The 25385-nt window shown below is 44.0% G+C and overlaps 2 long non-coding RNA genes across 2 annotated transcripts; both read left to right on the top strand.

Annotated features, from left to right (window-relative positions):
- Positions 1-3761: 3761 nt before the first annotated feature.
- Positions 3762-6849, top strand: LOC309528931. The gene is made up of 3 exons (XR_014217993.1): positions 3762-3954; positions 5473-5583; positions 6667-6849. It is a non-coding gene; the product is annotated as an uncharacterized lncRNA (long non-coding RNA).
- Positions 6850-20529: 13680 nt separating this feature from the next.
- LOC309530026 lies at positions 20530-24191 on the top strand. Its single transcript, XR_014218590.1, has 3 exons — positions 20530-20722; positions 22600-22710; positions 23795-24191. It is a non-coding gene; the product is annotated as an uncharacterized lncRNA (long non-coding RNA).
- The last annotated feature ends 1194 nt before the right edge of the window (positions 24192-25385 follow it).

Here is a 25385-nt window from a genome sequence, read left to right as displayed (position 1 = left end):
CCAGGTGGAGTAAAGAATGCCAGAGGCATTTTTGTGGGTTATGAAAAGGGTCTCTACAGAGTAATTTTGTCTGAATCTGGTCAGGTGATTCTCACAAAGTTTCTAGAGAGTGCTCCTGAACAAGAGCGGGTAGTACACACATTTCCCACAGATAACAATTTAGATGATGATGATTTTTCTGATGTCACAGATTACAGTGGTACTGATGATGACAGTGATAGCTCAGAGAGTTCAGTTGTTACAGTCATTGAGAGAAAATCTCACACAATGGATAGACCTTCACAGGTGAAGGAAGAACCACAGTTTGCCATTGCTACTGGTTCTCAACAAAGTCCAGAGGTTGAACCAGTGAACACAGAGGATCAGAACCTCATACGCAGGTCTGAGAGAGTCACAAAGGGTGTACCACCAAAGAGGTACTCAAAAGAGTTTGCTAACTTAGCTGTTGCATGTGTTGCTATTGTTAACAACTCAAAATAGATTAAAGCAGTGTCTAAGTCAGAGACAAAGACACAACAGAGAGTAGCTAGCCAAGGTAATGTAGAAGCACTCATTCCTTGGAAGCCAGACAACCAGAGAGGTACACTGGTGAAACCAGTGGTGGGGAGTTCCAAGGGTGGAACTGAAACAACAGGGGACTGTTATGTGTATAACAACTGTTTGTTTTCTTCTCTGGATCATGTTTTGCCTATTGATGCTTTTGGGGGAGGTTGTTGGGAAAAAGCAGCAAGGCAAAAGCCAGCTCCAGATGGCTGGAATGCAAAACAGGATGTTGTGGTTTGCAGATGTACTGTTGGGGAAAAGGAGGAGTTTTTTCTCTGTACTGAGCACCGGATGTTAGCTCAGAGTGTCATCTGACCTGTGCTGGAAGTACAGGGGAGGAGCTGTGTCTCTTCTGATGGAGTCTGAAAGGAGCAGTCGCGTTTCTATGTACTGCTGAATGACAGGAATAAAACATGTAAATAGGACTCCTGTCTGTCTCATTTCCCCTCCCTGGGGAGAATGCAGGGAGGGAGAGAAGCAGAGAGAAGCAGAGGGTGTGTTCTCTTCACGTCTAATGAGGAGAATCGCTGGTTTACGACTACGTCTGCCGGGAGTAGCAGACGGAAGGTAAACAAAGTATCTCACTCAATTGCCCGGTGGAGGCCAGTTTACCTCTGACTGTGAGCTGAGATACTGACAAATGTAACCAACCATAAGATTATTGCTCTTGTTCATCAATATGATTTTCTAAAGGTTGAAAGGGGTCTGCATGACACTCTTCATATAGTCATCTCTTCCAGGGACTTGGGAACAATATATCCAAGTACATTTTCACTGGGAAAGAGCAGCAAGTGGAGTATCCTGCCCCCATCCTGGATTGAAGCCACAAGGCAACATGCACAGAGCTCCCCCTCCTTTCTTCTCTAACTGCATAATGCTTATGACAACCTGACGTCTCATACTGAATGTAAATGAACTGTGAAAAGACTCTGTGAATTGAAAGTGGAGAGCAGTATGTACTATTTTGTCACACATGAAATTTTTAATTAATTGGTTGATTAATTAATTAATTAAACAGAGTGCTTCTACTTCTTTTTTACCTTTACTTCCTTTCAAATAACACAGCATGGCAAAAAAGCAAAGCAATTTAATATGGAAATGCTACTATTTAAATATACCTTCCCTAAGAAACCAGAGGCCTTCCTTTTGGGCATTGTCGGCCAAAGGGTGTTAAAGAAGGATCGAACTTTCTTTATGTATGCGACAACAGCAGCAAGAATACTCATCGCAAAGCATTGGAAGACTCAAGATTTGCCCACTCTGGAAGAATGGCAGATGCAACTGATAGACTACATGGAATTGGCAGAAATGACTGGCAGAATCCAAGACCTGGGAGAAGAGACAGTGGAAGAGGACTGGAAAAGGTTTAAGGACTATTTGCAAAAGCATTGTAAACTTTATGAAAGTTAAAATGATGCAAGATACAAAAGCAATATGGCATTAGTAAACTAGTGGAAGGGAATATGAAATAATTGAACTATAAGAACAAAGATGAAATTGGAATAATATTATGTCAAGTATAAATATTTAAATTTTTGATAACAAGAGGTAAAATTGGAGTCATAATTGTTGAAGTATATAATCTAAAATAATTTTTAAAAGAAGGTGAAGTATTGCGGAATATGATTTTGTAATCAGGGAAACAGAAAAGGGAGACGTGAGGGAGTCATGAAAGAAGGTTATGAAAACGATATTCAAGAAAATGAACTATTTTCTCTTTTATGTTTTTTTGGGTCTGTATTTTGGTATGTTTTTTATGCCTTTTTTGCTTTCTTTTTTATTTTGATTTAAATATGCTGTATTGTTTGAATGTTTTAAAATTCTTAATAAATATCTTATAAAAAAAATAGAAAGTACAGTACACCCCTGACTCACCCAATAAGCTTTGAAGATCAATGTGCCTAGTAGTGTACCTCCTTCCCCATCGCTATGCAGCGAATGCTGACTTTGCCCAGGTTTTGCACTGAGGATCATTCTCTACTCATGAAATTTAGAACTCTGGAAGAAACATATAGATTTGCATACAAGAGAAGGAACCTTCAGCCCTCAAAAACAGTCATGATGAGTGATGTCGCTGAGGCGACTGACAGGTGTGCAAAAAGCCACCTCCCGCCATGACCAGCCAGCAATGTTGTCCCAAGGGTCATTGGTGGGCAGGGGCTGTTTTTCTCCATGCTGGTTTTTCAGGGGCGATGCTTTTATCCCTTGAAAATTAATAGCAACACTGCCCCATTGACACGCAAAGGGGGAACTTTCTCCCACAGAAAGTACTGATGGTAGCTAACCAGGATGGGTTGAAATGAGGATTGGTCATTTGGATGGAAGATAAAACTATCCACACTATTAGCCATGATGGGTTCTTCAGCTCTTCTGCATTGCTCGATCTCATGACTAATGTCTCTCATCTCAGAGTTCCAATATTGCTCTATTTGCAATCCTTGTATTGCTGATTTCATTTAATATTCCAATTTTCTGAGATTGTTAATTTGGGGTTTTCATCAGCTGTACGCCATGATCATCACAATTATAACAAATAAAGGCTCGACATATCTCGCTTTGCATGTCATGAGTTTATCTCATATATTAGTTTCACCTTTTAAGTTGGATTACTGAAATAAATGAACTTTTCCACAATATTGTAATTTTCTGAGTTTCACCTGTATATATAAATATCAGAGCAATGAGCCTCATTCTGCTCAGTGGGACATATTTTTAAATAGGCATGCAACATGAAGCTCTGGCCTTTTTACACCTGATCTGGGAGGACGGTGCTTGAGGTGTTGTTGGGGAGGGAGTGGTTGCTCTTGTGGCTCCTGGGTTTGTTTGGTTTTTTTGTATCTTCTGCTGCGATTTATTGAAATTGTTCAGTTTGGTTTTGCATTTACTATTGATGGCTACTTTTGAGATGTTGTAGTTATGTATTTTTTCATTATGTAAGCTGCCTTGAGTATGGTTTGAACTGTAGAAAGGCAGAATGCAAATAAAAATATGTATGTATGTATGTATGTATTTATGTATGTATGTATGTATGTATGTATTATTACACGTCTTGTCCTGCAGGGGCAAATGTGCCAGTGGAGACTTGCAGAGCCCATTGTAGCCCTGAGCTAAAAGACTCTGTTCCTCCCACACATCATTATTGTCCTGTAATGAGTGGCCAGTTCATAATGTCACGGCCCACCAGTTTATCTTTATAAGTCCTTTCTGAGTACACTGTGATCTGTAGAGTGGTTCTAACAGGAACAGAGGAAGAAGCTTTTCTACTCTGGTGGAATCCAGTGAAGGTCTGCATTTGTTCCTCTATTACTTAGGCTTCTGCTGTGACATACACAGTGTCTTCTGCTTCCAAGATGTCCACCCCAGGCCAACTTTTTCTGGTAATCTGTGCTTTCCTGTGCCTTATACCTGGAGGTATGTTTTCTTCTTCTTCGGAGTTGGGGAAAGCATTATCAACCAAGGGAGATAGGTTCAAGGCAGGTAGACTGGGCCAAAGGAGAAGGAAAATGTAACTTAGGTAGATTCACATCGAAATATGAACCAAACCAAACTTCTCCCTCCTCCATAGAATCTCAGCTAAGCCAATAAAATGACCCTGATTCTGTTATCTGCTGCCACTTGATGGAAGGATTGTTTTTAGCTGACAACTGAAGGAGAGGGAAAGCTAAAGACAACAGTAGTTGCAGTCGAGTGGATGGAGTGGTCCTGCTTCACATTTGCACCTTTCCTGCCAACTGCTACAGCCTGCTGAGATATACTTACTTATTTATTTATTTATTTATTTATTTATGCATGCCACTCTCCCTAATATTTAAATTGGAATGCCAGGGTAGAGGTATCTCGGTAGAGATAATTTGCAAATACAGAATGAACTCAAGCTGTGGTCAAATCATGGGCTCCATCATCTCAGAGCTGGGGACGGATGGGTCAATTTATTTCCATCCTGTGCCAACTCCTTTTAATCCCATTTGGGGCAAATTATGTAAGGAAAAATCAGCCCAGCTTTTCAAGCAGCAATATTGAATATTCTGAAGAGGTGGTCTGTGGAATGCCTCTTTCCCTCTTTAGTATTTTCCAGCTGCTTAGAGCAGCTCTGAGGCCATGTGGCAAAACAAAATTGTGATCTCAGGAATTGACAGTGCTGTCCCTTCCTGGGGAATGGTAATGTAGAAAGGGATGCCTGCCCCTGTGTGCCTATGGGGGCAGCAATTGTAAGATACCAATACAAGAAAGAAAGAAAGAAAGAAAGAAAGAAAGAAAGAAAGAAAGAAAAGGGAAGGGGACAGAAGGAAAGGAAGCTGAGTCTGGGCCCATTACCCTTTTTCCATTGTCTGAAAGTAAGTTTACAGATTCAAAAATCTGAAATCAGGCATTCTGAAAACAAGATAGTTTTCCATTTCTTTTTTTGAAGTACACTGTCTGTGAACATTCCGTCAATGTTGTTTTTGTAACCTAGGGGCTGCCAAAGTGTCACCCATAAGTGGATATGCATCCACAGGCACATCCCTGGTACCTACGATATCTCCTCTCCGCCCCTTGAGGAGGCAAGACTTGAAAGAAGAGCCCTATTTGTCACCCGTAGACCAGATAGAGATGTGTGCTTGGTTGCAATGTGTTGCCCATGTCAATTTTTCTTGTTTATAAATATGTCCATAGTCCCCAAAGAGTTAACAATCCTTGTACTAACGTAAGGCAGGGTTTCCCAAACTTGGGGGTCTCCAGCTGTTGTTGGACCACAAGTTGCATCATCCCTAAATAGCAGGATCTGTGGTCAGGGATGATGGGAAATGTAGTCAAAAAACAAACAGAGGCCCAAGTTTGGGAAACCCTGACCTAAGGGATTACTTTCTTGCTGAGAATATGAAGATTTCCAACCAAACGGCTACAAGGCTACCCTCGTTTATTCACATGGGACTTTGTCTTTTGGAGCAGATGCTCTCCAGTGTTCACTGTGCGTAGCCGAGGAAGAAGGAGGAAAATGCGAAATGAGTACTTGTGAAATTGATGGTGAAGGACAGTGCATTGCATTAATTTTCTATAAAGGTAAAAAAAAACATCACCTGCTATAAGGTTGTACCTTATTTGGGCTCCATATTCCCTTTCCCCTTAAGTGTCTTTTTTGGGGGGGGGGCTTAGCGATACAATAAAGGGAAATAGAATTCATTGTGGCACTAAGTGAGGAATGTGGGGGGTGGAAAAATTAGATTCTAGTGACGAATTTCAACAACAGAAGAGGTGGGGTCCCTAGATCCGAAGAGCAGGGCTAGCACACAGAAAGACCCAGCAGGGTTTAAAATCATGTCACACTTTGTGCAGTAGGACAGCGTGGGGATAGGCTGTTAAAGCTGCTTTAATATCCCATATAATCCACTAAAGCAGTGAACCCATTTCTATCCCTCTTAGCATTTAAAACACCACACCTTGTTAAGGAAGTTTTCAAATACTTTACTTACAGATGCAAAAGACTGATTTATTATTTGTTCCACGCAGTGGCAAGCAGAAACCAGGTAGAACGCTCTTTGGTGGAAAACATAGAAGATTAGTTTCAAAAACGCAGTCTGAGCTTGTAGGGAGCAAGCTCAGACACATTGAATGGTGGAAGAGAGTGTGGAAAGGAAGAGAAGGCTTGACTACTTCCCTCACTGGAGAAGACAGTGTGGGACCTCAATGATTCTAGAAAACACAGTTTTCTGGTATTAACCCCTTCATACACTAACTAGCACTCATGCACAATTATGTTTGACTGCAATGTCCCACAGTATGCATGTGGGTAGCAAGGTCTGATCACATAACAAGTATCCCCCCCCCCACCTTCCCTTCCCATATGAACTGCTTAAACCTGTTCTGGGTTTCTGCTAGAGCAGATTAGGGAGCAGGGGAGGAGTGTGTGCCTATACCCAGAATAGCTTTGTTCCCCAATTTTGTGTTTCTTCTTTCCTTCAGTCATCAGTATTACCAGAGTATTTATTTCTAAGCTCTGCAGAACTCTCAGTAGGGGGCACAGCTCAAAGGAGAGCAGTTTAGATCTTTTAAGTGAAATTCAGTTAATCATTGTGGTGGCAATAGTGATGCAAACATTCACTCTTTTCTCTCCTCCTTTTTCCTGCTTTCTGTCCCTTTTCTCAGGTGAGGAAGTTTCTGAAAAAATACTTGGTTGTGCGAAGAAGGATGAGGTCACCTGTGATACAACAAGTGATGACCCAGAAAATGGCATGCATTATAAACTCAACTGCTGTGATGAAAGTGATCTCTGCAATTCAAAGTTTTAAGACTCTGCTCACTTGCAGACAATAAAAGCTTATGCTCTTAGCTTGTCAACTTTTCTTTGAATGTTCTTTATGCAGTGAGGTCATTGTCTGAGACAGTGGCACCAGGTGAGTTCAAAACAGCCAGTACTATTTCTGCAGCAGTGTCCCAAACCTACCCAATCAGCGTGAAAAGGGAGCTTTTGGGCCACTGTACTTTCTAAAGCTAAGCATCTGGAAACACTGCAATCACAAGGCGCTTTGGATTCAAGAGAATGGTGTGCAAGTTCTGTTAAGCACAATGTGTCAATTATTTGGTTAATTAAAAAGAATTCAATGGATTCCTAAATCCAAAGGTGGGGCTAAATACTCTCCAGTAAGAGAGAGCCCAGGGAAGAGTTTTTAGAAGTCACAAAACATGCAGCAGTAAAGCAGGGGAATATAGGCAATTAGATCATTTTAAATATCCCATTCTAAGTCAGTTCCAGTGCTTTCCTTTAGCATTTGACAGAGCACATTGGTTAGTAAGTTAAAATGGTTCTTACTTACAAACTTCTAAAGTTTGATTCATGCATTTTCCCATAAAGCGGCAAGAAAAACTGGAAGAAACCTTGGGTTAAAAATATGGTAAAGTTTATATAAACACACGGTCTAAGCCGGGAGCCCGTGGTTCAGACCTCCATTACATATGGCATTCACATGGTGGGCTGAATAAACAAAGCACTTTTCTAAGCCTTCAGCACCAGAGGGGAGGGGGCATGATCAAAGTCTAGGAAAAGAGTTCTGTGGTCTCAACCCCTTCATGCATTAACTGGTACTAAACACACTGGTTGTATGAGGCTGCAAACCCCCTGATGATCTCTCCCAGCGGCTTCATATAGATGTTAAAAAGCATGGGGGAGAGGACGGAACCCTGAGGCACCCCACAAGTGAGGGCCCAAGGGTCTGAACACTCATCCCCCACCACCACTTTCTGAACACGGCCCAGGAGGAAGGAGCGAAACCACTGTATAACAGTGCCCCCAGCTCCCAACCCCTCTAGATGGTCCAGAAGGATGTTATGGTCGATTGTATCAAAGGCCGCTGAGAGATCCAGCAGAACTAGGAAACAACTCTCACCTTTGTCCCTAGCTCGCCAGAGATCATCAACCAGTGCGACCAAGGCAGTTTCAGTCCCATGATGAGGCCTGAACCCCGATTGGAAGGGATCCAAATGGTCCGCATCCTCCAGGTGTGCCTAGAGTTGTTCAGCAACCACACGCTCAATCACCTTGCCCAAGAATGGCAGATTTGAGACTGGGCGATAGTTGGCCATACTGGCCGGGTCTAAAGATGGTTTTTTAAGAAGCAGTTTAATGACCGCCTCTTTCAGCGGATCTGGGAATGTTCCCTCACAGAGGGAAGCATTCACCACCCCGCAGAGCCCATCGCCCAGCCCTTCCCGGCTTGCATGAGGAAGCATGAGAGTGACACAAACTCCCAAGAAAGCCCTGGTTCTGCAACTGGCAACAGTAATTCGGTGGGCTCCTTTCTCTGTCTCAGTGCTGGAAAGTATGGAGAACGGGGGGGGGGGGGTCGGTGGCGAAAAAGCTGGTCAGTTAGGTGACAACACAACCCTGCGGAGTGAAGCTTTTGTTTCCAGCCTTACAGCGGCTACTTATCAAAGAAATCTTCAAACCAAACTTCAAGGTGAGGAGTTACCAATTTAATTAGGTTGAATAATTCAGTTACAGCGGGGAGTATTAAAAGGAAGTCTACCCTGTCTGTGGCTGCTTGCGAGCATGAGAGACAATGCAAGTGGAAAGTTTGTGGATTACTTTGATGGAGTTAGAGCCAGCTAATGTTTGAGAAGGAAGTAGGATTATACAAGTGTTTTTAATACCAATCTGCACTTTTGACCTTTTCAAATCTTGAATTTGAACTTGACCTGAAGTAGAATTAAGAAGTGAACTTGACTTGAATTTGAGATTGCAATTAAGGTTCTTAAATAAGAGACCCTGATGCTGATGGAAGAAAGGAACATTGGCTAACAGCCAAAAATATAAATATAGTTAAAGACAATTATGAAAAAACACGGAAGGAGATAAAAAGGAATTTAGAAATTTGGGGAAGAATGAATATTTCATTGATAGGAAGAATATCAGTTATCAAAATGAATGTATTACCAAAAATATTATTTTTATTCCAGTAATCAACAATGCTTCAAAGAAGGGCAAAGAGATCTTTCAATATTGATTTGGAGAGGGAAGAAGCCAAGACTAAAATATAAATCACTAACAAATATAAAAGACAAAGGAGGATTCTTCCACATCTTCAAAAGGGGCAGGGTGCAGGGAGGCTCAAAAGGGGCATTTAATATTTTATATATTTTGTTGAAAACCTCTGCCCAAAATTTGAATTCCAGAGTGAATTTATGTTGACCTTAAGCTCCAGAGATCTGGATTATAATCTTTGATCAGCAGTGGATTTTATTTCCATTGTCCTATCTATAAAATGGGGATATGTTTGCCTGGTTTCAGGGGCAACTAGTGATTTCAAATGGGGTTGAGCATTTCATGTGAAATCAAGTTGATTACTGGAGAAAATGCTAATGTTTAATCTCCTCACCCCCCCTTCCTCTTCTTCACTCTTCATTTCAGGGGGGAAGGTTTTTGAGAGAATACTTGGTTGCCGGAAGAAGACAGATGTGACATGTGGCCTCATCCATGTTGATAATGAGAATGCTTACCGCTATGATCTCATCTGCTGGGATAAACATTTCTGCAATGAGCATTACCCATGAGACAGCGCTTAAAGCAGCCTCTAGGCCGTCCACACACAAATAAAGCTTTTGCTGTGTTTCACTTTGGGTTTTCTCTTTTCATACTTTCTTTCCTCACATTTGTTGGTTGGAACTTTCAATTCTGTCCATGCACAACAGATAGAATTAGATATGACCATCCAGGTGCTTCACTCATGTCTGGTGTGAGATCCAATAATTCCTGATGGAAGCTATGATTTAAAAAATAAAAAGAAGGTTGGATTATATAATAATCAGGACTAAAAAGGCAAACCGATAACCCTACTCCATGATATATCAGGTTTGAAGGTGTGTTGAATCAGGGAAGCATTAAGACCTTCAGTTTCCCATCTGCAGTCAGAAAGAATCAGGACTAGCATCATAGCCTTCACAATGTATCCTTAAGGTAAAGGTAAAGGGACCCCTGACCATTAGGTCCAGTCGTGACCGACTCTGGGGTTGCGGCGCTCATCTCGCTTTATTGACCGAGGGAGCCAGCATACAGCTTCCGGGTCATGACTAAGCCGCTTCTGGCGAACCAGAGCAGTGCACGGAAACGCCATTTACCTCCCCGCTGGAGTGGGACCTATTTATCTACTTGCACTTTGACGTGCTTTTGAACTGGCAATGGGAGCTCACCCCTTTGTGGGGATTTGAACCGCCGACCTTCTGATCGACAAGCCCTAGGCTCTGTGGTTTAACCCACAGCACCACCCACGTCCCTAATGTATCCTTAGGTGGGTTTACTACAAGGCTGAAATGGTCCAGGAACACACTGGCTTAACAGATGGAATCAAAAAGTTGGAAAGTACCTCAAAGATCATCCACAGCAACTTCCTGCCAATGCAGGAAATCCACTGCTACATCATCTCCAATAGGTGGCAGCCCAACCTTTGCTTGACATCTTCTAACCATGGAGATTGTAACACCTTCCAAAGACGGCTGTCTTCTAGTAGGGAGAATTTAAATGACCAACAATGAAAGTGATTAAACATTATTGCATTCCTTGAGCCCAGAGAGATCGAACAGGCTGCACCACTAAGAAGGCCCCCTCTGGTTATAAAATCCAAAATTAAACTATGTTCTACTGTGCCAAATTCCAATTTTGAATCCATGAAAAATACATTCTGTTATATGTTTAACAACTCATAAGGCAGCGGACCACAAAACCATTCTTATTGATATCAATGTTGTTGGGAAAACGCAGCAAGGCAAAAGCCAGCTCCAGATGGCTGGAATGCAAAACAGGATGTTGTGGTTTGCAGATGTACTGTTGGGAAAAAGGAGGCGTTTTTTCTCTGTACTGAGCACCGGATGTTAGCTCAGAGTGTCATCTGACCTGTGCTGGAAGTACAGGGGAGGAGCTGTGTCTCTTCTGATGGAGTCTGAAGGGAGCAGTCGCGTTTCTATGTACTGCTGAATGACAGGAATAAAACATGTAAATGGGACTCCTGTCTGTCTCATTTCCCCTCCCTGGGGAGAATGCAGGGAGGGAGAGAAGCAGAGAGAAGCAGAGGGTGTGTTCTCTTCACGTCTAATGAGGAGAATCGCCGGTTTACGACTACGTCTGCCGGGAGTAGCAGACGGAAGGTAAACAAAGTATCTCACTCAATTGCCCGGGGGAGGCCAGTTTACCTCTGACTGTGAGCTGAGATACTGACATATGGTAGCAGAGGATGGTTGCGATTCATCGAACATCTGCATGAGAGGCTGGTGGATTGTCCTCCTCTGCTCCAAGGGAGAAAAGCGTCTAAGAGAAGCCAGAGGCTGAACAGACGGCTGGACCCAGAGGAAAGTGTTTTCCAAGCCTCAAGGTATGCTGAATTTCGGGCTAAAAGTGTGAACGCAGGTTGATTAATTCCCTGGTTCACGGGAGCTGCGTTTGAAAAAGCCAGCTCTGAAAGAGGAGACTTGCATGCCAGAAATTCTTGTGGTTAAGATAAGCTGTCCTGTAAGAATGCATTGTTGCTAAGTAACGGTCGTGGAAAGTTACTGGCAGAGAAGCTGCTCTGTGAGGCTGGGAAAAGCAAAACAAAACCACGGAGTGTTTTGGCTACAAGTTTACGAGCTCTTGGAAGGGACTTTCCATAGCAGCCAGCGTTTAGCTGCCAGGTGCCAAAAGCGTAAACAGCTTGCAGTTTGCCTGCCAGAAGGCAGAAAACAACTGTTGGATTTTACAGCTTGCTTGAGAGTGTGAGCTGGAGGCTTGGCTTCAAGATGGATGCCAAGAAAGGGGGGCTGCCTTACCCACCTTCCTTAAATAATGACAATTATTCATCTTGGTCTGTAAAGATGAAGGCCGTGCTGCAGAATCAGAGGCTTTTTGATGTAATTGAAAACCCCATCCCTGCAGCACTAACCGGAGGTTGGGAATCACGGAATGTGAGGGCCAGGACTGCTATAATTCTGTGTGTCTCAGATGCGCAATTGGTGCATATTCAGAATTTAGAACATGCGAAAGAGGTTTGGGACACGCTACGTACAACACATCAGAGAGATGCTGGTTCTTCAGCGTTGCTGTATTTTGAGAAGTTGACCAATCTGAGACTAGCGCCTGATGGAGATGTTCAAGCGCACCTGACAGAAATGAAGTTTTTGCGTCAACAGATGGTGGAACGCAATTTCAATCTACAGGAGGAAGTGTTTTGCTTCATGATGATAAACAGCCTGAATCGGACTTACAAGGTTGTTGCCAGTCAGCTTGGTTCCCTACCGGCCGCGCAGCTGACCGCGGAGAGAGTGTGAGCTGTGGTCCTTAATGAACACGATCGACTTGCTGCACTGGACAGGGGGAGGGAAGAACAGAGTTCTAATTCCCCCACTGGTGAATCTACTGGAGAGCGAGTTGTAGCATTGAGTGCTGTCCGATGCTACAATTGTGGACAGACTGGGCATCTACAGCAAAACCGTAGGAAGCTGCGCCAGTCAAAAGGAGCAAAAAGCAGCTCTACGAAGCCTGAGGCGTCAGGCAAAAGCCGTACCAAGTGCCAGGTGAAACCTGCAAAGGCTATGATGGTGAAAGGAACCACGCCAGATGTTGGGAACGCCTTCATAATCGACACGGGCGCCACGGTTCATATGTGCCCGCACAGAGAACTGTTTTCGACGTTGAAGAAGCAAAGCTTCGCTGTGAAACAGGCCAACGGTCAGGAGTTGGAAGCGACTGGAATTGGGACTGTGTATCTTGAGAGTCTGAACTTGACTATAAGCAATGTTTACCTGGATCCAGAACTGAGATTTAATCTGCTGAGTGTGTCGCAGATTGCAAAGAAAGGACTGAAACTGACCTATGATTCTAAAAGCTGCAAGATCTACAAAGATGGAGAACTGTATCTTACTGCCAGAGAGAAAGATGGACTGTATTTGTTGACTTTTGATCAAAGTGATTACATGAAATGTAATTCTTCTGATTCTAACGAAATCTCTCTTGCAGGTGTGGCCAAGGACACCAGGAAGGTGACCAAGAAGGTCGACAGAGCATTTCAGCGGGTGTATGCTGATGTGATTGGTCCTCTAGAACAGTGTTTCCCAACCTTTTTTGGGCAAAGGCACACTTGTTTCATGAAAAAAATCTCGAGGCACACCACCATGCCAGATGGGGAAAGGTCACTTTTTACTTATGTAAAAAAAAAAAAAAAAGTAACAGCATAGAAGGTAATGGTAGATGACTGTTAGGGTCTCCCCCCAAATGCAGAATTCTATTAATATCTTCCTTAGCGAGCCGCGTTAACCCCTGTAATGCTTTCTATAGAGTAAGCATAGGGGACACTGGGGGATGTGGAACCAAGGGGGCAGTGGGCCAAAAGAGTTCGGGATCTACTGCTTTAAACAGAAATAAGAGCCAGTGGGTTCTTCCTTTTTTAAAGTATCATTTCAGCGGGGACAGCAGTCCGGATTTCCAAAAAGCGGTGCTTTTTTGCGTCTGAGCAAAGAAGAGAGAGAGGGGAAAAAAGAGAGAGAGATTGATTTGTGGCTGCGCAAAGGGGGGAGGAGCCCAGGAGTAAAAGTAGGAAGGACGAAGGGAGGGGAAAGGAAAGTTAATAGAAGGAAAGGCGGGTGGGAGAGAAAGAGAAAGAAAGAGGGAAGGAAGGGGGGAAGAGAAGTGGAAAGGAGGGAGACCGAGGCGGGGGAGAAGCGTCTGGAGAGTTGCTCCGAAGTTTGGGGGGCCGCGGGGGTGGGCGCGCGTCCCAGGAGGCGGAGGCCAGCCCGGGCTGGGAGCCGCGCCGCGGCCCGGGGGCGGTAGGCAGACCGCGGCTCCTAGGATGTGGAAAGGGGACGGCGGCGCAGGGGGAGGAGACCCGCACGGCTAGGGCAGCGCGCAGGGGGAGGGGAGCGGGCCAGAGGCGGGCGAGGGGGGCCGCGATCCCGCGCGCCGCGAACATGGCCTCCTTCCCCGTGGGCCCCGCCGAGCCCCCCGGCCGGGGAGGGCAGCACGCCCCCACCGCCGGAGGAGAGCAGAGGCAGGAGGAGGAGGACGAAGGCGCTGCCGAGGAGGCGCGCCAACTTCTGCCAACTTTGGCGCCCGCCCCGTCGCCACAGGCTCCTCCCGGCCGAGAGCCAGAGGGCGGCGGCGGAGCAGGAGGAGGAGGATCGGGTTTGGCAACGGCTGCTGTGTCCTCTCCAAGCGCGGGGCTGGCCTCCGCCGCGCCCGATCCTCCGCGCTCGCCGCGCTTCTCGGCGGAGCAGGTCTCGTGCGTGTGCGAGGCGCTGCTGCAGGCGGGCGACCCCGGCTGGCTGGGCCGCTTCCTGGGCTCGCTGCCGCCCGACGCCGAGGCGCCGTGCCTGGAGGCACAGGCGGGCGAGAGCCTGGCCAAGGCGCGCGCGCTGCTGGCCTTTCAGCACGGCGACTTCGCCGAGCTCTACCGCCTGGTGCAGAGCCGGCGATGGGATGTGGGAGGGAGCTCGCTCGCCGCCCCGCGTGTGCCTATGTGAGGCACGTTACAGCCCCGTGACGTCAGCGCCATGCAGGCAGCCAGGCAGGCAGACGGCGAGAGCCCCGCGCTGGGCGGCCTCTCCTCGCTGCCGCCGCCCCGCCTCTCGCCGCCCAACTTGCCCGCCTCCCTCCCATGGCACACCAGGCAACGTCTCGCGGCACACTAGTGTGCCGCGGAACACCGGTTGGGAAACACTGCTCTAGAACCATCTAGGGGCGGTGCACGATTTTACCTTCTGTGTGTGGATTGTTTCACTAATTATTCTTGGGTTTTCATGATGGAGAAACCGCACGAAACTTTAGAAAAGTTTCAGGAGTTTTGTGACAAGGTTAAAAATATGCATGATGCTAACATTGTCTTTTCACAGATGAGAAACAAGTTTTTCTGTTACAGAAGTTTCAGAAGTTCCTGGATGGAAAAGGGATAGACCACAAAGTTGCTGTTTCGGCAGAAGCGTGGAACAGGGGGGTCTGTGTGAGGGTGAACAAAGAATTGCAAAAAGGGATGAATGCGCAATTGCTGAGTTCACATTTGCCACATGAATATTGGGCGGAGTCTCTAGCGTCCTATCTTCACGTGTGGGTGAGAAAGGTCTCAACAGAGTTGGGATGTGCTCCTTTTGAGAAGCTGTTCCACAGAAAACCTTCTGTTGCCTATTTTAAGGTTTTCGGGTCTCATGTGAGAACAGAAGCTCCAGGTGGAGTAAAGAATGCCAGAGGCATTTTTGTGGGTTATGAAAAGGGTCTCTACAGGGACTTCCGGGTTGGCGCGATCTGGAAATGGCGTATTCCCTCCGAGCTGCGGAGGGAATCGGCTCAACTGAGGACTGGTCTTGCCGCGCCGGCGACGCGGGGACCCTTAAAAACCGCAGGCGCTGAAGCCTGCGGACTGAAGACTCGGTGGGCGCCTTAAGCGCCCCCCGATCCACGAAGAGCCTTTTTAAAGGCTGCGGAGAGGATACGGAGGGTGGCGTGGCGCTGAGAGTCGATCGCTACCTCGGTTGAGCGAAGCCGCGAGCCATGACCGGAGAGCACTGACTCCCTTCCTTGAAATTCGGACTGAAAGGAACAACCCGTGAGTAAGACGAAATTGGACTTTAAGAATTTTATCCCGTGAATTTGAGACGACCGGGGGGGTGTGCTAAAAGGAAGTCCGCACCCCCCCTCTTGCAGACGATCTAAAGCAAAGATATAAGAACTAAGCTGGAGAGCCTACCCTTTGTGGGGTGAGTTAAAAAAAAAAGACATTAACTTCCAAGATTTGGCAAAAAGAAATTTTGAGCTGGAGAGTGGAGTTTTGGAAGCTTTCTTTTTGTTGTAAACAACCCCCCCTCCCGGGCCCGGGAGCGTCCTGTTTTTGAGCTTGTGGAAGAGGTGCGGAGTTTGACAGCTGTCAAAGCTGTCAAACGGACAGTTTAGAGCGGAAAAATTGTCATTTAAGATCCCTCTGGACTAAAATGAGTTATAACTGAACTAAAATTGTTGGAAACAAAGTAACAACAATAAGTTAGAGGATTGTTGGAGAAAGATTACCAAGTAACCAGATTCCCTCTAGGGGGAACTCTGTGAAATTACAATGGCTGTGGATGGAAAGTTACTAGTGGAAATCGAAAGAATGTTTCATTTGGTGGGAATCTTACAAGAGCAGAGTCTGGCTATGAATAAACAACTCATGACCTTGACTTCTGGAACAAGCAGCTCTGCTGAATGTATTGAGGACCTGAATGAGAAAGAATCCACAGCTGAATCGGAAATGATATCTAAAGAAGTGGAAGAGACTAAACAAGAAAAAGTGAAAGTAAAGTTGGAAAGTACCAACCAGAAGCTGACATCTGTGGAATATAAGCAAGGAGACTTTTGGATTACATCTACCACAAATCTGCGAAAGATGCAAAAGACGAAGGAGGAGGCCCCGGGAGTTTATGGAATACAGGAACTTAAAATAAAGAAATATGATTGGGGCCTCCACTTTGACTCTGACTCTGAAGATGCAGGCCTTGTGGAAATTTTCCAGCAGCTGTTTCCAAATGTCCTTGTGGGAAGAGAATATGGTTGGATGGTGATAGAACTCTTTCGAGATTCGACGACCGACATAAAGGATTACCAACAAGACCGGCGGAGAGGGACTGAAAGAGACTTGAAAGCCTCGGACGTGAGGAACCCTGGCTAAGAACTGCTATTTTGGACATGTATTGGGAAGGGACGAAAACCGGGGATGGGAGGGAGGGAAGAATAGAATTTTAAAAACACTCAAGACCTTTGGGTTCAGATAATATGACCTTTATCTAAGACAAAATGGGAAATCGATGGAAGGGAATTTGAGTCCAACTTAGAAAAAAATTATTTTTCCTTATAAAAGAGGTAATATTAAGATGGTTAAGAGGAGAAATACCAATTTGCTGACACAATTCTGGGAATTGGGATGCATGAAGGGGGGTGGGGGGAAGTCAGGGAACAAGGTTAGGAAAGTAGGATTTTCTGAAATTATACATGTTTTTGTCTTTTGTCTTTTCTGTGTGTATTTTGTCTTTATAAAAGGTGAAAAACCAATAAAAATTTTATATAAAAAAAATGAAAAGGGTCTCTACAGAGTAATTTTGTCTGAATCTGGTCGGGTGATTCTCACAAAGTTTCTACAGAGTGCTCCTGAACAAGAGCGGGTAGTACACACATTTCCCACAGATAACAATTCAGATGATGATGATTTTTCTGATGTCACAGATTACAGTGGTACTGATGATGACAGTGATAGCTCAGAGAGTTCAGTTGTAACAGTCATTGAGAGGAAATCTCACACAATGGATAGACCTTCACAGGTGAAGGAAGAACCACAGTTTGCCATTGCTACTGGTTCTCAACAAAGTCCAGAGGTTGAACCAGTGAGCACAGAGGATCAGAACCTCATACGCAGGTCTGAGAGAGTCACAAAGGGTGTACCACCAAAGAGGTACTCAAAAGAGTTTGCTAACTTAGCTGTTGCATGTGTTGCTATTGTTAACAACTCAAAACAGATTAAAGCAGTGTCTAAGTCAGAGACAAAGACACAACAGAGAGTAGCTAGCCAAGGTAATGTAGAAGCACTCATTCCTTGGAAGCCAGACAACCAGAGAGGTACACTGGTGAAACCAGTGGTGGGGAGTTCCAAGGGTGGAACTGAAACAACAGGGGACTGTTATGTGTATAACAACTGTTTGTTTTCTTCTCTGGATCATGTTTTGCCTATTGATGCTTTTGGGGGAGGTTGTTGGGAAAAGGCAGCAAGGCAAAAGCCAGCTCCAGATGGCTGGAATGCAAAACAGGATGTGGTGGTTTGCAGATGTACTGTTGGGGAAAAGGAGGAGTTTTTTCTCTGTACTGAGCACCGGATGTTAGCTCAGAGTGTCATCTGACCTGTGCTGGAAGTACAGGGGAGGAGCTGTGTCTCTTCTGATGGAGTCTGAAAGGAGCAGTCGCGTTTCTATGTACTGCTGAATGACAGGAATAAAACATGTAAATAGGACTCCTGTCTGTCTCATTTCCCCTCCCTGGGGAGAATGCAGGGAGGGAGAGAAGCAGAGAGAAGCAGAGGGTGTGTTCTCTTCACGTCTAATGAGGAGATTCGCCGGTTTACGACTACGTCTGCCAGGAGTAGCAGACGGAAGGTAAACAAAGTATCTCACTCAATTGCCCGGTGGAGGCCAGTTTACCTCTGACTGTGAGCTGAGATACTGACAAATGTAACCAACCATAAGATTATTGCTCTTGTTCATCAATATGATATTCTAAAGGTTGAAAGGGGTCTGCATGACACTCTTCATATAGTCATCTCTTCCAGGGACTTGGGAACAATATATCCAAGTACATTTTCACTGGGAAAGAGCAGCAAGTGGAGTATCCTGCCCCCATCCTGGATTGAAGCCACAAGGCAACATGCACAGAGCTCCCCCTCCTTTCTTCTCTAACTGCATAATGCTTATGACAACCTGACGTCTCATACTGAATGTAAATGAACTGTGAAAAGACTCTGTGAATTGAAAGTGGAGAGCAGTATGTACTATTTTGTCACACATGAAATTTTTAATTAATTGGTTGATTTGCCCACTCTGGAAGAATGGCAGATGCAACTGATAGACTACATGGAATTGGCAGAAATGACTGGCAGAATCCAAGACCTGGGAGAAGAGACAGTGGAAGAGGACTGGAAAAGGTTTAAGGACTATTTGCAAAAGCATTGTAAACTTTATGAAAGTTAAAATGATGCAAGATACAAAAGGAATATGGCATTAGTAAACTAGTGGAAGGGAATATGAAATAATTGAACTATAAGAACAAAGATGAAATTGGAATAATATCATGTCAAGTATAAATATTTAAATTTTTGATAACAAGAGGTAAAATTGGAGACATAATTGTTGAAGTATATAATCTAAAATTATTTTTAAAAGAAGGTGAAGTATTGCGGAATATGATTTTGTAATCAGGGAAACAGAAAAGGGAGACGTGAGGGAGTCATGAAAGAGGGTTATGAAAACGATATTCAAGAAAATGAACTATTTTCTCTTTTGTGTTTTTTGGGGTCTGTATTTTGGTATGTTTTTTATGCCTTTTTTGCTTTCTTTTTTATTTTGATTTAAATATGCTGTGTTGTTTGAATGTTTTAAAATTCTTAATAAATATCTTATAAAAAAAATAGAAAGTACAGTACACCCCTGACTCACCCAATAAGCTTTGAAGATCAATGTGCCTAGTAGTGTACCTACTTCCCCATCGCTATGCAGCGAATGCTGACTTTGCCCAGGTTTTGCACTGAGGATCATTCTCTACTTATGAAATTTAGAACTCTGGAAGAAACATATAGATTTGCATACAAGAGAAGGAACCTTCAGCCCTCAAAAACAGTCATGATGAGTGATGTCGCTGAGGCGACTGACAGGTGTGCAAAAAGCCACCTCCCGCCATGACCAGCCAGCAATGTTGTCCCAAGGGTCATTGGTGGGCAGGGGCTGTTTAGCTCCAAGCTAGTTTTTCAGGGGCAATGCTTTTATCCCTTGAAAATTAATAGCAACACTGCCCCATTGACACGCAAAGGGGGAACTTTCTCCCACAGAAAGTACTGATCGTAGCTAACCAGGATGGGTTGAAATGAGGATTGGTCATTTGGATGGAAGATAAAACTATCCACACTATTAGCCATGATGGGTTCTTCAGCTCTTCTGCATTGCTCGGTCTCATGTCTCATGTCTCTCATCTCAGAGGTCCAATATTGCTCTATTTGCAATCCTTGTATTGCTGATTTCATTTAATATTCCAATTTTCTGAGATTGTTAATTTGGGGTTTTCATCAGCTGTACGCCATGATCATCACAATTATAACAAATAAAGGCTCGACATATCTCGCTTTGCATGTCATGAGTTTATCTCATATATTAGTTTCACCTTTTAAGTTGGATTACTGAAATAAATGAACTTTTCCACAATATTGTAATTTTCTGAGTTTCACCTGTATATATAAATATCAGAGCAATGAGCCTCATTCTGCTCAGTGGGACATATTTTTAAATAGGCATGCAACATGAAGCTCTGGCCTTTTTACACCTGATCTGCGAGGACGGTGCTTGAGGTGTTGTTGGGGAGGGAGTGGTTGCTCTTGTGGCTGCTGGGTTTGTTTGGTTTTTTTGTATCTTCTGCTGCGATTTATTGAAATTGTTCAGTTTGGTTTTGCATTTACTATTGATGGCTACTTTTGAGATGTTGTAGTTATGTATTTTTTCATTATGTAAGCTGCCTTGAGTATGGTTTGAACTGTAGAAAGGCAGAATGCAAATAAAAATATGTATGTATGTATGTATGTATGTATGTATGTATGTATGTATTATTACACGTCTTGTCCTGCAGGGGCAAATGTGCCAGTGGAGACTTGCAGAGCCCATTGTAGCCCTGAGCTAAAAGACTCTGTTCCTCCCACACATCATTATTGTCCTGTAATGAGTGGCCAGTTCATAATGTCACGGCCCACCAGTTTATCTTTATAAGTCCTTTCTGAGTACACTGTGATCTGTAGAGTGGTTCTAACAGGAACAGAGGAAGAAGCTTTTCTACTCTGGTGGAATCCAGTGAAGGTCTGCATTTGTTCCTCTATTACTTAGGCTTCTGCTGCGACATACACAGTGTCTTCTGCTTCCAAGATGTCCACCCCAGGCCAACTTTTTCTGGTAATCTGTGCTTTCCTGTGCCTTATACCTGGAGGTATGTTTTCTTCTTCTTCCGAGAGTTGGGGAAAGCATTATCAACCAAGGGAGATAGGTTCAAGGCAGGTAGACTGGGCCAAGGGAGAAGGAAAATGTAACTTAGGTAGCTTCACATCAAAATATGAACCAAACCAAACTTCTCCCTCCTCAATAGAATCTCAGCTAAGCCAATAAAATGACCCTGATTCTGTTATCTGCTGCCGCTTGATGGAAGGATTCTTTTTAGCTGACAACTGAAGGAGAGGGAGAGCTAAAGACAACAGTAGTTGCAGTCGAGTGGATGGAGTGGTCCTGCTTCACATTTGCACCTTTCCTGCCAACTGCTACAGCCTGTTGAGATATACTTATTTATTTATTTATTTATGCATGCCACTCTCCCTAATATTTAAATTGGAATGCCAGGGTAGAGGTATCTCGGTAGAGATACTTTGCAAATACAGAATGAACTCAAGCTGTGGTCAAATCATGGGCTCCATCATCTCAGAGCTGGGGACGGATGGGTCAATATATTTCTATCCTGTGCCAACTCCTTTTAATCCCATTTGGGGCAAATTATGTAAGGAAAAATCAACCCAGCTTTTCAAGCAGCAATATTGAATATTCTGAAGAGGTGGTCTGTGGAATGCCTCTTTCCCTCTTTTATTTTACAGCTGCTTAGAGCAGCTCTGAGGCCATGCGGCAAAACAAAATTGTGATCTCAGGAATTGACAGTGCTGACTCTTTCTGAGGAATGGTAATGTACAGTGGTGCCTCGCAAGACGAAATTAATTCGTTCCGCGAGTTTTGTCGTCTTGCGATTTTTTTCGTCTTGCGAAGCACGGTGTTGGGAACGTTTTGGAAAAGCTTCAAAAATCACCAAAGTCTTTAAAAACCTCAAAAAAGGCTACCACACCGTGTTCTATGAGTTGCTCGAAGTCAAGTCGCAACTGTATTAATGGTGTTAAGAAAAAGGAAACAAACTTGCAAGACTTTTACGTCTTCCGAAGCAAGCCTATATGGAAAATCGTCTTGCGAAGCAGCTCAAAAAACAAAAAACCCTTTCGTCTAGCGAGTTTTTTGTCTTGCGAGGCATTCGTCTTGCGTGGTACCACTGTAGAAAGGGATGCCTGCCCCTGTGTGCCTATGGGGGCAGCAATTGTAAGATACCAATACAAGGAAGGAAGGAAGGAAGGGAGGGAGGGAGGGAGGGAGGGAGGGAGGGAGGGAGGGAGGGAAGGGAAGGGGACAGAAGGAAAGGAAGCTGAGTCTGGGCCCATTACCCTTTTTCCATTGTCTGAAAGTAAGTTTACAGATTCAAAAATCTGAAATCAGGCATTCTGAAAACAAGATAGTTTTCCATTTCTTTTTTTTGAAGTACACTGTCTGTGAACATTCCGTCAATGTTGTTTTTGTAACCTAGGGGCTGCCAAAGTGTCACCCATAAGTGGATATGCATCCACAGGCACATCCCTGGTACCTACGATATCCCCTCTCCGCCCCTTGAGGAGGCAAGACTTGAAAGAAGAGCCCTATTTGTCACCCGTAGACCAGATAGTGATGTGTGCTTGGTTGCAATGTGTTGCCCATGTCAATTTTTCTTGTTTATAAATATGTCCATAGTCCCCAAAGAGTTAACAATCCTTGTACTAACCTAAGGCAGGGTTTCCCAAACTTGGGGGTCTCCAGCTGTTGTTGGACTACAAGTTGCATCATCCCTAAATAGCAGGACCTGTGGTCAGGGATGATGGGAAATGTAGTCAAAAAACAAACAGAGGCCCAAGTTTGGGAAACCCTGACCTAAGGGATTACTTTCTTGCCGAGAATATGAAGATTTCCAACCAAACGGCTACAAGGCTACCCTCGTTTATTCACATGAGACTTTGTCTTTTGGAGCAGATGCTCTCCAGTGTTCATTCTGCGTAGCCAAGGAAGAAGGAGGAAAATGCGAAATGAGTACCTGTGAAACTGATGGTGAAGGAAAGTGTATTGCATTAATTTTCTATAAAGGTAAAAAAAAAAACATCACCTGCTATAAGGTTGCACCTTCTTTGGGCTCCATATTCCCATTCCCCTTAAGTGTCTTTTTTGGGGGCGGGGCTTAGTGATACAATAAAGGGAAGTAGAATTCAATGTGGCACTAAGTGAGGAATGTGGGGGGTGGAAAAATTAGATTCTAGTGACGAATTTCAACAACAGAAGAGGTGGGGTCCCTAGATCCGAAGAGCAGGGCTAGCACACAGAAAGACCCAGCAGGGTTTAAAATCATGTCACACTTTGTGCAGTAGGACAGCGTGGGGATAGGCTGTTAAAGTTGCTTTAATATCCCATTTAATCCACTATAGCAGTGAACCCATTTCTATCCCTCTTAGCATTTAAAACACCACACCCTGTTAAGGAAGTTTTCAAATGCTTTACTTACAGATGCAAAAGACTGATTTATTATTTGTTCCACGCAGTGGCAAGCAGAAATCAGGTAGAATGCTCTTTGGTGGAAAACATAGAAGTTTAGTTTCAAAAACGCAGTCTGAGCTTGTAGGGAGCAAGCTCAGACACATTGAATGGTGGAAGAGAGTGTGGAAAGGAAGAGAAGGCTTGACTACTTCCCTCACTGGAGAAGACAGTGTGGGACCTCAATGATTCTAGAAAACACAGTTTTCTGGTATTAACCCCTTCATACACTAACTAGCACTCATGCACAATTATGTTTGACTGCAATGTCCCACAGTATGCATGTGGGTAGCAAGGTCTGATCACATAACAAGTATCCCCCCCCCACCTTTCCTTCCCATATGAACTGCTTAAACCTGTTCTGGGTTTCTGCTAGAGCAGATTAGGGAGCAGGGGAGGAGTGTGTGCCTATACCCAGAATAGCTTTGTTCCCCAATTTTGTGTTTCTTCTTTCCTTCATTCATCAGTATTACCAGACTATTTATTTCTAAGCTCTGCAGAACTCTCAGTAGGGGGCACAACTCAAAGGAGAGCAGTTTAGATCTTTTAGGTGAAATTCAGTTAATCATTGTGGTGGCAATAGTGTTGCAAACATTCACTCTTTTCTCTCCTCCTTTTTCCTGCTTTCTGTCCCTTTTCTCAGCTGAGGAAGTTTATGAAAAAATACTTGGTTGTGCGACGAAGGGGCTTGAGGTCCCCTGTGATACAGCAACTGATGACCCAGAAAATGGCATGCATTATAAACTCAACTGCTGTGATGATAGTGATCTCTGCAATTCAAAGTTTTAAGACTCTGCTCACTTGCAGACAATAAAAGCTTATGCTCTTAGCTTGTCAACTTTTCTTTGAATGTTCTTTATGCAGTGAGGTCATTGTCTGAGACAGTGGCACCAGGTGAGTTCAAAACAGCCAGTACTATTTCTGCAGCAGTGTCCCAAACCTACCCAATCAGCGTGAAAAGGGAGCTTTTGGGCCACTGTACTTTCTAAAGCTAAGCATCTGGAAACACTGCAATCACAAGGGGCTTTGGATTCAAGAGAATGGTGTGCAAGTTCTGTTAAGCACAATGTGTCAATTATTTGGTTAATTAAAAAGAATTCAATGGATTCCTAAATCCAAAGGTGGGGCTAAATACTCTCCAGTAAGAGAGAGCCCAGGGAAGAGTTTTTAGAAGTCACAAAACATGCAGCAGTAAAGCATGGGAATATAGGCAATTAGATCATTTTAAATATCCCATTCTAAGTCAGTTCCAGTGCTTTCCTTTAGCATTTGACAGAGCACATTGGTTAGTAAGTTAAAATGGTTCTTACTTACAAACTTCTAAAGTTTGATTCATACATTTTCCCATAAAGTGGCAAGAAAAACTGGAAGAAACCTTGGGTTAAAAATATGGTAAAGTTTATATGAACACACGGTCTAAGCCAGGAGCCCGTGGTTCAGACCTCCATTACATATGGCATTCACATGGTGGGCTGAATAAACAAAGCACTTTTCTAAGCCTTCAGCACCAGGGGGGGGGCATGATCAAAGTCTAGGAAAAGAGTTCTGTGGTCTTAACCTCTTCATGCATTAACTGGTACTAAACACACTGGTTGTATGAGGCTGCAATTACCCCACAAAATGGAACTTCATGGAAAACACATCTGAAGTAATTCCAAAGCATTATATTAGAAAATATTAGATCTAGCTGAAAGACAACATATGGAGATCAGCATTGATTGTGGCAATACAACCTCCATCATCACCATCACCATAGCCATCATCACCACTACCCCCTGCAAGGCAGGGAGCAGCTCTTCCAGGCCTTTCCTTAAAATATTTTAACCATGGAGATTCTACCAACTTCCTAGCCTTCCTAGGAAGGCTGTCTTCTAATGGAGACCCTTAAAAGAAAGCAATGAAAATGATCAAGCATTTCTGCACTCCTTCTGCCCAGAGAGATCAAACAGGTTGTACCATTAATAGGCCTCCACTGAGCATCAGATCCAATTTAAAGCTACAATTTGTTGTGCCAAACGCCTTTTCTGTATCCATGAAATATAATACTATGGTTTTACACAATTCCCTACTATATTATAGTTAATAACTCCTAATTTAAGGCAGCCGGCTATAAAACCATTCTTATGGATATCAATATAACCAACCACAAGCACATCACGTTTCCTGATCAATATGATATTCTAAAGGTTGAAAGGAGTCTGTATAATACGCCTGCTACATTTTATTCTGCTTTG

The sequence above is a fragment of the Podarcis vaucheri genome (assembly GCF_965113315.1).
Source record: "Podarcis vaucheri genome assembly, chromosome: 3".
Classification (NCBI taxonomy): Eukaryota; Metazoa; Chordata; class Lepidosauria; order Squamata; family Lacertidae; genus Podarcis; species Podarcis vaucheri.
The sequence above is the reverse complement of the archived record's forward strand: the minus strand, read 5'-3'. Positions and strand labels throughout refer to the sequence as shown.